This window comes from Triturus cristatus, chromosome 3_1 (genome assembly GCF_964204655.1).
Source record: "Triturus cristatus chromosome 3_1, aTriCri1.1, whole genome shotgun sequence".
In the NCBI taxonomy this organism is placed as follows: Eukaryota; Metazoa; Chordata; class Amphibia; order Caudata; family Salamandridae; genus Triturus; species Triturus cristatus.
The window spans coordinates 1018524943-1018538496 of NC_140583.1; positions in this window are offsets into that span (position 1 = coordinate 1018524943).

Genomic DNA, 13554 nt, shown 5'->3' on the forward strand with positions numbered 1-13554 from the left:
CCTCAGTCACTTTGACACACCTTCCCAATAGCACTCTTACACATCATACTTTTCTGGGATAGACCACTTGGCCGTCCCTGTGTTTCTTTTTAAATGAGGTGGCCCATTTTTCTAACATGCACACGGATGCCAATATGCCTAGTTTCCAATATGAGTGATGGCTATCGATTATGTGCATAAACTTGCTCTCCGTCAATATATATGCGAGAGCACCTAGATGCACTACACTTATCCTATGCTGTCACCCTTCACTTAGAAAACATTTACCTGTCTTAGTCTACTGTTATAGACGCTGCCTTTTTAATACCATTGTTGACTTTTGGGCCTGCCCACATTTGACCGCTACACACTCCAAGATGCCTGCCAATGAGGGATGATACTTCCACTACACCAGCACATTAGAGGCTCATTCCTAGTGGCTCCAGTGTGCCCCTTCTCTTCTCCTCATTCACCTCATAGCACACCCAAAGCAAACTAATCCATTGAAAATTGACCACTTGGCTGCCTCAATGTTACTTTTTACATGAGGTGGCCCATATTTCCAACAAGAACACTGACGACAATAGACCTAGATTCCACTATGGGGAATGGCTAGTGGTTAGGTGCACCCAGCATGCTCTCCATCACTATATATGCGAGAGCACTTAGGTGCACCATACATATCCTTTACCATCACCCTCCATTAAGAAAGCATTCAGCTATCTTAATTCACTGTTTAGATGCAGCCTTTCAAAAAAACATTGTTGACTTTAGGCCGGCCTGCATTTGACTTCTATACAATCGGAGATGGCCGCCACTGATGGATGATACCATTGTTGCACCAGCACGGGTGGGGCTTGCTTCTATTGGCTCAAGCACGCTTTTCAACTCCTCATTGGCCATTTGGTCATCACTCCTTCCCGCGGTCACATGCACCACGCCTGAGAACAATGACTCCAATTACCCACATCTTAAAAGACGGATCTTCTCTGCTCAGTCTTGATCCAGGCGAGCAGAGGAGATAAGGTCACTTTCGCTCTCTGAGCAGAAACCATGTGAGTACAGTTGCTTTGCTTGAAAACTATGTGTTTTTTTATTGCTTTTTACCCTACGGCCATTTGGGTCCCTTTACCATTGCTCTTTCCATGGTTAGCAGCTGAGCGCTACCCTCTGCTTTTGACCTCTGGGGCAAAATTTATTGATTTAAAGGGTAAGACCCTTCACTCACACCTGAGGAAAACCAATCACATATTGGTCTTATGTTGTCTGTTTCACATGTGTCGGCTTGCCTGTTCTGTTATATTTTGTATACTAGTTGTTTTTTACTTCTTACACATTGTGGCAATCGATCAGCACAAACTAAAGCATGTGCATGTCCACCTTTGGAGACACTATGATAAATTGTGCTGGAAAAACAACCCTGGTGAATCATTGGACCACACATGCAAAACATTTATTTACTCTTTATTTTATCATTTATTCTCTAGGTTGGATGATCATTTTTAAACTTGTTGAACCAAGTACTTTCTTCTAGGGGAATACCTACACTGCACATCACATCTTAGATGATGAGTAGGGTTATCCCCCCTTTTCTTAGTTTCTGAAGAAGCGCCACAGATCCTTTTTGAACCATCAGGCGCAAAATATGTCGGCCTGACAAAACTCACAGATTTAGGCTACTTGGGCCTTTTACCCTCACACAGGCACTGATCATCAGACGGTAAAAATAAAAAGAACCCTGCTAAAGCGACCCATAATGGGGCCCATGGGGAATTGCTGCACCGACCCTACGAGGAGCACGCCCAATGATGAAGCATGACATTCTTAGGATTCCCCCTTCTTCGTCCTCCTTTCTTTCTTCTTTCCTTTCTGATAATAACATTACCTCCATTGTTTTTTACATTGAGTGTAAACATTTCATCACGTTACAAACTGAACTTTTCACTATGTTTATCTTTTTTACTGAGAGGCTGGGCACTGACAAAGCTCTCTGTTTTCATGATGATGATGTGCTTTGTCAGCTTGATGTAGCTATAGGGATAATTACTTTTGCACAATTGGTATCATGTGCTCACTACAGACACAAAACACACCCTGCAAATAGTGCATTGTGAGCTCCGTGGAGCCAGACAGACGATAAACAATGCATTATTTGCGGGGTGCTCTTTGTGCAATCAGGCATAGGTCACATACACTGGACTAGAAACACACACAGATACACACACACACTGCAGAAACTGCTTACAAACTGCAGTTTGTGCTTCATATGGGCATATGCCTAATGCAGCCAGACACGTTCACAGATCCTGTAAATGCTGCACCACATGTATCACGTGCTAATAGCAGCTAGACACATATTTTAACCAATGCAGATTTTTATCGTGTGTATAGTACAACTGCACACACACACTCACAAGCTGTAAACACTGCAATATTTGTGTCATATGCTTTACAATGAGATGCAAAGGGTTGCAGCAGCTCCTCTGTTAAGGCGGAGGAGCGTTGCCCCACTGCTCTCGCAGCAGTGCAAACAGGAAAAAAAAATTATAATAAAACAATGTTATGATCATTTATTTTTCAGCACTGAGGCAGGATGGGGTGGAGCTGGGTTAAACTATCCTGATGGGGCAGGGAGGAGAGTGGTGGGCACCAAAAGTGCACCATGTCGGTTTGGCTAGCTGTCATAGTGTGGAAATATGGATTTTTCTGGTCAGTTATGTCCCCTATCTTGGACCCCAACGGTTCTATGTGCATGTCACAAGTACATGTATGTTCCCTCCAGTTCCAGTTATGAAGACGCAAATACATGTGCGTCCACCGTCAACATGTCCTCTGTCAGATCCGCCATGAATAGGCCGGATATTCCATTCCTAAGCATGAAAGGCCACTGGCTTTATATGGTTCACTTATGCCATTTTACAGTCCAGGCAAGTAGGCCCTGATTCTGTCGTCAAACTCTTCTTGCCTTCTGCCTCTGAAAGCTCCAGTCTGAGCCTGCATCTGTGACCATGAACTTTGTCTCATTCTCTGCGCGGCTCACGAAGCCTGACATCAGCCTATTCTCTGCCAAGAACTGTATTTCACCTTCGAGTTATCTGCTTCCCCCTCAGCCGATGCATTCCCGCCTAGTAGTTTAAGTAAACATTCTTCCAGCTACCAAGCAAAAGGCCCGGCTTCTCTGCCCTTATGCAAGTAATTCATAGTCCTGTTACTATGGAAGATTCCTGCCCTCGCATTTAGTGTAGACACTTAGACGCTTGTACACGCACGCACAGTCAGTATAGAATAGATTCTGTCCGAGAGTCCTTCTTTATGGATAACATAGTTCTTTAAACATAGGATGTTAGATATGATTTGGGATTAGGTTGACTTGACCCCCCAGACTTTTCGTCTCCACATGTAGAGCTAAATGTCAAGTCCCCTTCACCCCCTAGTTACACGTCAATTACACGTCATGCTGCTGCGCGCGCATCTATGCCAAGTATTATCTTATGGATCCACCTATGGGTGACATCATAACCAATTACGTTCCTTTTTACTCCTTATTACACCCATTTTTGGTTACGCAGATATGTCGTCATTTTCCTTATCAATTGCTACGCCTACTGTATTCGCCTCATTGTAATGTATGATCTATAAAAGTCATTTCATGTCAATAATGTATGTACTTCACTTCCTGAACCTCCGTGGTGACGGAACTTGAAGCAACCGATTATAATCGTTCATTGGAATAAAGCCCATTCCGAACCTCTAATACCACGGATTCTGCCTCTCATTTTACTGAGCTATTTAATTATGTTTCTGTATCAAATTCAGTCCAGGTAAAGGAAAATTATTTACCACATGAATGGCGCCCGAACAGGGACACTTTCTCATCTCACGCGCCGGCGGTGAGTTGCAGGCCCGGTCTCCTGCCACAGCTGGACGGACAATAACGCGTACCAGCAGGATTTCCTGTATCTCCCTCCGGTCAAGCGGGGGCGACTGAGACTGCGATCAACACCCAGACGAGGCGGTGAGAAGTGCGAAGTATCCCGACCAGAGCCTAGCTGAGAGAGCAAGATCCGAGGTATACAGAGACCCACCAGTTCGAAGTCAAGCCCAGTGTCCGACGAGTCGAGTCGAGTCCAGTCCGGTTCAAGTTCAAGTTACCGAGGCCTTCCGTTTCCGAAGCTACCCGGTGAGTACCATTACTGGGGAGGCATTTCTGACGTGCACATAGGTTGTGCCGGTCAAGACGGGTTTGGGTACACAAATCCGGTCTGCACTGTTTCAGCAGTGTATCTGTACTGTTTAGCAGTATATCAAGTATTCCGAAGTATCTAGTTATTGTCAAGAATTAAGCTTGGTGATTAGTTATGCAGACGATCATCATTGTTGTTTCAGTTAAAGGTTTAATGTTTAATGTTTAATGTGTTTAAGTATGTTCTGTATATTGTGGTATGAATGACTGTTCATTATCGTGTTTATTGTATTAAGTCTGTTCAAAAATCAAGTATCAGGTCAAGTTGGTCAAAATCAAGTATAAGATCAGTTCTCAAAATGCCGTTCTTTTCGAAACTAAGACAGATCACCACAAGAAAAGGGGTACTCGAGGAAGCCGTTCCCATTCCTCCTAGGGACACTCCAGGGTACTTCATGTATCATAAACATGGCCTAGACGCCATATTATTTCTTGATTTATGGGTAGACTACACCAAGGAATTACCAGAAAGTCAGAGGTGGCCCACAGCGGGAACCTGGGATGCAGAGTGCATCATGAAAGTAGAAGAAGAGTTATGGAAAAGGAAAGTCAGACAGTCACAGAAAGATGCCATTGAATTATGGCGTAAAGAATCACATAGACGAACAGAAAAAGCACGTAGACAGGAAGAGAAGAGTAAGGAGAATTCCAATAAAGTTCGAGAAAATCTATTAATTGAGGAAGGTATCCGAGTGAAATCAGAACAAGTAGACAGACAAAGAAATGCCCTTATGAATGGTATGTATCCCCTTCTGGCCGAAGGATTACCTAAGGCTACCCCGGAAATACCAAAAGACTTGCCACCCCCATTGTTCCCAATAAAGGTACATCCTAAGGGGCATCCTAGAACCGCAGAAGACGTTTTTCTTTCCTCATATTTAGATGACGCAGCTCCCGAATATGCTAATTCCGCCCCGCATAGACCGCATACCAGGGAGGTCCAACGCCAAGATCCAGCACCCGTATCCCTACAGCAACAAATCGAGTCACAAGTTCTGGCAAGCACATCTGTTTCTGCATCCGCTCCTACAGCTACTTCTATAGCTGTGACCACACCTGTAGTTGCTGTGTCACGTCCGACGAATCCTTTCACACCCGACACCCCAGATGGGGCCACGGGAGGTGCTACCAATATCTTTTCTACGCCACCCAGAATAAATAAACTTACTTTTCAAGAGTCAGCACATTCACGTACACCCAAACTCATAAGTGCCCGTACGCTGAAGGAACTTCTTATAGATTGCAGATATGACCCTGTGCCCGGTAAAGAGGACGAAATGACCCTAGCATCATTACGTATCAGACGAGCCGCAGTGTATTTAGGGAAGCTACCAGGAATGACTGCGCATCTAGATAATATATATAATTTTGTCCAAACAGGGCGAGATCCAGAATGTATTAACAGAGCTATGGAATACCAGAAAGTAGAGATACAGGGGGAACTGTTACGTTTCCTCATAAACTGTGTGATCAGAAATCAAGACCGACCGGGGGTAGACCCGGAAGCAATGCAAATTCTTACAAGATGGAGCCAGAATATATCAGAAGGGAGACATGATAAACAAAATTGTATAATATCCATGTGCCGAAAGATCCGTAAAGAAATAGAACGCCTACACGAAGAGAGATTAGAGGTAGACGAGTTCGAACACAGCGAGGAAGAAGGGTCAGGACCGCCCACAGGACAGTCAGAAACTATAGCCTATGTAGGTAAAAGAAGATCTTATAATAGTACGAGATGTCTTATTGACCCAATACGTCCGATATGTCCAGATAATAACAGGAATTTCCAAATACCTATAATTAATATAAGGTCTAACGAGCATTCGTTCCAAACCGCCGACAAACTACTCCGAGAACGAAGGGGTTATCATTTTCTCGATTCTATGGATGAACAAGATTTAGCCAGGGCAGCTGTCCATTGGGTGGACAGTCCCGGAAAATATAGTGATGATACAGTAGTACGCACATTCTTGAATCTTACCCCAGATGAACAGAGGTTAGGTGGGATTTATATGATTCAACAACTCATTATACTATATCGGAGTCAGCATTCGGACCCTGGTCCCTTACCTGACATACTGACTGAATTACTTATGAATAAATGGAGAGGTGCAGGTACTAAATTAATTAAAGAAATTCTAGAATCAAGAAAGCAGTATATTCTTTTTGTATGTTCAGAACATGTCTCATTGCCCGTCAAGGAAAGAACCACGTATCACATGGATAGACAGAATCCCTTACGAGAAGTGCACCCAATAAAGGGCGAGGACAATGAGTTTAAACGCGTATTTGTATATACGCCCATATCAAAAATAGAATTGTTACAAATGAAGAAAGTGGTACCCAGTCATGACAAAGACCCAGCGGGTTTTCACCGAGAAATTAAAGACATGTTACTCATGGGAGAGTATACCTATCCCGACATTATGACAATATTAAAGGTATTGATGCCTGCTGGCATTTATGAGAAACTCAAGGAAAAAGAGTGGGAGGTAGGAGACCAAAAGATAGAATGGTCAGTGTTAGAAGCGGAAGAAAAGGCCCGAACTGCCGGAGCAGGACTTGGGGATAAAACTAAAGCACTGCCAGGTTTATTAGTACAGGTACTGCCACGTTTATTAACTACGAAAAAGGAAGATTGGGGTACAATTTCAGCCTGTAAACAGAAGCAAGATGAAGACACTAGTGATTACTATGCCCGATTTGAAAAATGTTTTGGTATAAATAGTGGCATAAAAGCAAGTAGCGAATCATACCCACATCTGTTTGTATCAAAATTAGTAGAAAATGCCCTGCCACCAGTAAAGAATAGAGTATTAAAATTCGAGAGCACCTGGCAAGGTAACACTCCATCACAAATGTTACAAATGTTACAGTACCATCATAATAGAATTAGAGAGGAACAAGAACATGAACACAGACGCATGAAAGACACGAAAATGAAAATGTTAGTCTCCCAGACAGTTCCAGCTGAAGGACATAAAAAGGGTATGACACATTCCGATTCAGCAGGACCTGTAAAAGGGACATGCAATTATTGTAAAAAGCCAGGTCATTATGTACACGATTGTCCAGTTTTAAAACATAATATCGCCATAGGTAAAACACAAGAAAGATCACGGCCACTTAGACAAGATCAGAATGAACAAGGAGCTCTGCAGCATGCCCAGGCCATGCCAGCCGCACAACAGCCAATACAGTTTGTGCCAGCTGCACCACCGTTGCCTGTTGCTGCCACACAGACAACAACGCGACAAATGTATCAGACCGCACAGTATGAATATCCTGAGTATCAGCGTTACGCATGAACTAGCCTAGAGAGGGAAGTTGACTTACCCCTTATCGAGATACCTGTAGATCAAGAAGGACCTTATGTACACAGTGAATTATTAGGTCAAGATAGAAAATTTTTACTCGATACAGGGGCAAGTCGAACAACTATAAAACGTAGTGAAGTTCCAGGGGCACCCCTCTCAGGCTCACAAAATATTTCCCTTGGTTTTTCAGGAAAACCTATTGTTAATGAAGTGTCACAACCTCTGCCACTTACGATAGGACCTCTGACCCGAACTACAGATTTATTGCTTACTAAATCATGTCCAGAAAACCTGTTAGGAATAAAAACATTAAAAGCTCTAGGAGCGATAATATGTTGTTCTCCGGAAGGAGTAAGATTGTTTTTACGTGATTTTAAAGGTCACTATGTATCTAGAGACATGGATCCCCGACTGCAGACTTTACCTACACGTCTATGGGCACAAGGCCCTACTGATGTTGGTTGCATGAATATTACACCATATCGAGTCACATTAAAGGCAGGAGTGGTGCTACCACGAATGCGACAATACAAGTTACCACCAGATGCTGTAGTGGCTTTACTACAAATCATTGACGAGCTCATTACCCAAGGAGTAGTTGTAGAAACAGACTCCAATGTATGTAATTCACCAATAATTCCGATTCTTAAACGAACAGATCCTAAGGCCCCGCCAGTCTATCGATTGGTTATTGATCTGCGCGAGTTAAACAAATGCATTGTGCCACAATTCCCTGTGGTCCCAGATATCTCGTCATTACTGACAGCTATTGATTCCGAAGCGACATTCTTTACTGTAATCGATCTCAAGAATGCCTTTTTCAGCGTCCCAATAGATCCGGAAAGCCAATATTTATTCGGATTTAGTTTAAATGGACGTAGCTTTAAATTCTCACGCGCACCTCAAGGATTTACAGAAAGTCCCAGCATCTATAGCCAAGCACTGAAACGAGAACTTGACAGTATCCACATGCCAGTTAACACTGCTCTGCTTCAATACGTCGATGATCTGCTGATCACCGCCCGAAGCGAACCCGAATGTGAAAAAGCATCACTGACAGTTTTACAATTTCTAGCCGAAAAGGGGCACAAGGTGTCCCCTTCTAAGCTGCAATTCTGTGTCCAGCGAGTTATTTATCTTGGACACTCGCTGTCCAAGGAGGGAAGGCAGCTTACACCAGACCGCATTCAGTTAATAGCTAACATGCCAATACCCAAGACACAAAAGGAGGTGCGGGCTTTCATAGGCCTCACTTCATACTGTAGACAGTGGATCCCGCAATATGCATTTCTAGCAAAACCACTCATTCAGTTGACAACACAGGAGGCAGCCACATCGACTGTTCTCCCTTGGACTCAGGAACATACGCAAGCTTTTGAAAGCCTAAAGAAAGCTTTATGTCAAGCACCCGTTTTAGCAACACCATGTTACAGAAAACAGTTTACACTCTTTGTTACAGAACGCGAAGGTACTGCTTTGTCAGTACTCACACAGGAACAAGCAGGAGCACACAAACCATGTGCTTATTTTTCTAGTACATTAGATCCCGTAGCTCAGGCTTTGCCTGCATGCCTAAAATCAGTAGCAGCGACAGCTTTAGCAATCAGACAAAGCGATGCCATAGTGTTAGGACATCCATTGACAGTTCAAGTACCACATGCAGTAGAGGTTCTTGTAAATAGAACGCAAACACAACACTTGACTATAGCACGACTTACAGGGTACGAACTAACATTGTTTCAGCCACATATAGAAATCAGACGCTGTAACACATTGAATCCTGCCACACTTTTGCCAGTAACCGGAACAGACCCACTAGCTCATGACTGTATTGAAGTTATTACTATAACGACAAAACCCAGACAAGACTTGACAGATGTCCCATTGTCAGATCCAGACCTGACGTTGTATGTAGATGGTTCATGTATGAGAACAAGTACAGGAGAGTTAGTGGCTGCTTACGCAGTCACAACAGATACAGAAGTCATTGAAACTAATCGTATTAATACTTTGTCAGCTCAAGCCGCAGAGCTCATCGCTCTGACACAAGCCTGTATTCAAGCCACAAGTAAAAAAGTCAACATATACACTGATTCACGTTATGCATTCGGAGTTGTACATGACTTCGGCGTGCTGTGGCGAGAGAGAGGTTATTTAACTTCCCACGGTGCCCACATTCAGCACGGACCCCTCATTCATGCCTTATTAGATGCAATACATCTACCTACTGCAATATCAATTATGAAATGTAAAGCTCATACGAAGGTTACTGATATCATTTCCCAAGGCAATGATTTAGCCGACAGAACTGTTAAACAGACTGCTCAAACTCAAACCCCCGACATGACAAAGACAATAGTCCCGATGCCGACACATTGTATGACAGTTAAAGATCCTACTCTTGACGTAATTGACATACAGACACATGCTACACCAGACGAAATAAAGAAATGGACTGAATTAGGAGGGATCCAAACGGACCAAGGATGGATGATGAAGGAAAAGTCTGTATGGTTCCTTCCTGATTCAATGGTCCAAGTTATAGTTAACACTATACATAGTCCAGCACATCTAGGAGAAAAGGCTATGCTAGACAGCATTCAACACATTTGGTTCAATAAACATTTACGAGCAGCAGCCAAACAAAAAGTCCGTACCTGTATGATCTGTTGCCAGTTCAACCCAGGAAAAAGCGTTCCCGTAGAACAGGGTGGATTTCATCCTCCTGATCACCCTTTTGAAGTCCTCCAGATGGATTATATCCAGATGGAACGATGTCGAGGATTCAAATATGTTCTCGTAGTTGTCTGCGCTCTGTCCCGTTGGACGGAGGCATACCCGGTTTCAGATTACACTGCCCCGACTACTGCCAAACAGTTAGTTCGAGAATTCTTCCCACGATACGGTTTACCACGTGTTGTCTACTCAGATAACGGCCAGCCGTTCTCATCCGAATTAATGAAACATGTTTCACTTCTGCTAGGATATCAGTGGAAATTCCACTGTGTTCGACACCCCGAGGCAGCAGGTCTCGTAGAAAGACATAATCAGATACTGAAAATCAGACTGTCCAAAATATGCAGAGAGAAAGGTGTCGACTGGATAGTAGCATTACCAGTTGCACTCTTTTACATGAGAATGGTAGCACACTCGCGAACAGGGCTATCCCCGTATGAGGTGATCTTCGGCAGACCACCAAATATGTGGGGGACGCCTATACCACGCAAAATAACTGATATTGACTGTAATATGCTGACAGATTACTTGGCTTCCTTGATGTCTGCACTACAATCTTGTCGTTCACAGGTTGCTGCAGCATTTCCCGACAACACTGAGGTGAAACCCCATGACGTAGTTCCGGGTGATTTCGTGTTTGTGAAAAATTTCGACCGAAAGACTCAGCTGGAGCCCAGGTGGAAGACACCCAAGTTGGTTCTGCTGACCACAAGAACAGCCGTGAAGATCGAGGGCCGCAAGGGCTGGATTCATTCAAGTCATATCAAGAAATTTCATGGACAATCCTCGGATATAGACATTGTGCCCTGCACTCCCTCACAGACTGATTCAAAACTTCCTTTGGTTGAAAAAACTGAAACCGAACTCTATAAAGTTAAGTTGAGGCCTAGAACGTCAGACGATTTGATTGTTTAAGTCCTCTCCTAGGTGAAGCGGTTGAATCTGTCTCTGACATGTATCCTCTAGACCTGAATAATGGACAGTCGCGAAAAATGTTGAAACGACAGGCGTATTGTAAATCACTGCGTAGCCACTGTATAGTGACATTATTAATATTGTTTTTCTTGAGTCTTTTAATAATTACTGCAAGCATATTGTTGCACATATATTACCCTATTTCTAAACATGTTTATAATGTTACTGCTGAACATTCTTTTAGTGACTTACCCCCGCATGAATTGTCTTATAGACTTGCGCTGCGCAATAACACTTTCATTAGTATGTTACATCATTCCCATCAGACTAGTAATGCAACTAATTGTTGGGTGTGTGGCCGGCTCCCTCCCTATCAGAATTATGAAGGAGTCTTGCCATTCTTTCCGCACCCATTTACACATAATGGCTCCTGTGGAGCATGGTTTAGTTTAATCAATTCCATAGACTCAGACACAGCAGTTTACCAAGATCAGTGGGTATGGGGAAACCTGAACCTAGTTTTACTCAAGGTCTGCTATCCTGACAAGGAGGGTCGCCCCAAAAGAACAGGAACTGATCTAGAAAATGAAGTATATGGATTAGGTAATTTTACACCTAACCTCATGATTCTAAATGTCGTATCCGAAGTTGAACTAGTCTTACCCACCATGTCAGTATTCCCAGCGAAGGGTGAATTGTGTGTAAGAAAGGTTGGTTCCATACATATGGGCCATAGTAAATGCACTACTACAGTAGAATTCAGTGATCAAGGCAAATCCTCATTCAGAGCTTATCGCCACTCCTACTTTATATGTGGTCAGACTGCATATATGCGTCTACCTCTAGATTGGGATGGTACCTGCTACATTGCATTCCTTTTGCCACCTGTTTTCCTAGCTCCTCCTGATTATTATAGAAATATTCATTTAGTACACAACAGAGAGCGGAGAGATCTCCCGATTGTCGATTACACTGAAACAGCATGGGAAAAATACACAGATTTCAATAAAGGCATCTTTCCCTATATAGGTACTGTTACTAATAGTAAACTAATACGTAGATTAACTAGAACCCTTGAAGCAGTAGTGAATGAAACTATTTCCGCCTTAGGCAATTTAACAGAAGAGCAGTCTGCTATGCGGATTGTTGTGCTTCAAAATCGTCTTGTCCTTGACGTCATCCTGGCTGATAGGGGCGGAGCTTGTAGGGTCATCGGATCAAGCTGCTGCGTATTCATACCAGAAAATTCGCCATCAGTATATAAAGCTATAACTCGCCTTCATGAGATTGTAAATCAGATACACCAGAACCCAGGCACTTGGACTTGGTCCAGTTGGTTTTGGAGTGTGATATCGGCCTGGGGATGGAGAGTTCTATCCTTCCTAGGTATTGGCCTTCTCATACTATTCAGTTGCTGTCTATGTCTACAATGTGGACCAGCGATCTGTGGTCTGTGTACCACCTCGTGCATTCCACCATCAAGATTTCATTCGTCACGGAAGAAGAAAGAAGAACAAATGATGCTATATGAACAGATCAATGGATTGATGAAGATTGATATCTCTTGACGGGCAAGTAGGGGACAAGGAGGGAATGTGGAAATATGGATTTTTCTGGTCAGTTATGTCCCCTATCTTGGACCCCAACGGTTCTATGTGCATGTCACAAGTACATGTATGTTCCCTCCAGTTCCAGTTATGAAGACGCAAATACATGTGCGTCCACCGTCAACATGTCCTCTGTCAGATCCGCCATGAATAGGCCGGATATTCCATTCCTAAGCATGAAAGGCCACCGGCTTTATATGGTTCACTTATGCCATTTTACAGTCCAGGCAAGTAGGCCCTGATTCTGTCGTCAAACTCTTCTTGCCTTCTGCCTCTGAAAGCTCCAGTCTGAGCCTGCATCTGTGACCATGAACTTTGTCTCATTCTCTGCGCGGCTCACGAAGCCTGACATCAGCCTATTCTCTGCCAAGAACTGTATTTCACCTTCGAGTTATCTGCTTCCCCCTCAGCCGATGCATTCCCGCCTAGTAGTTTAAGTAAACATTCTTCCAGCTACCAAGCAAAAGGCCCGGCTTCTCTGCCCTTATGCAAGTAATTCATAGTCCTGTTACTATGGAAGATTCCTGCCCTCGCATTTAGTGTAGACACTTAGACGCTTGTACACGCACGCACAGTCAGTATAGAATAGATTCTGTCCGAGAGTCCTTCTTTATGGATAACATAGTTCTTTAAACATAGGATGTTAGATATGATTTGGGATTAGGTTGACTTGACCCCCCAGACTTTTCGTCTCCACATGTAGAGCTAAATGTCAAGTCCCCTTCACCCCCTAGTTACACGTCAATTACACGTC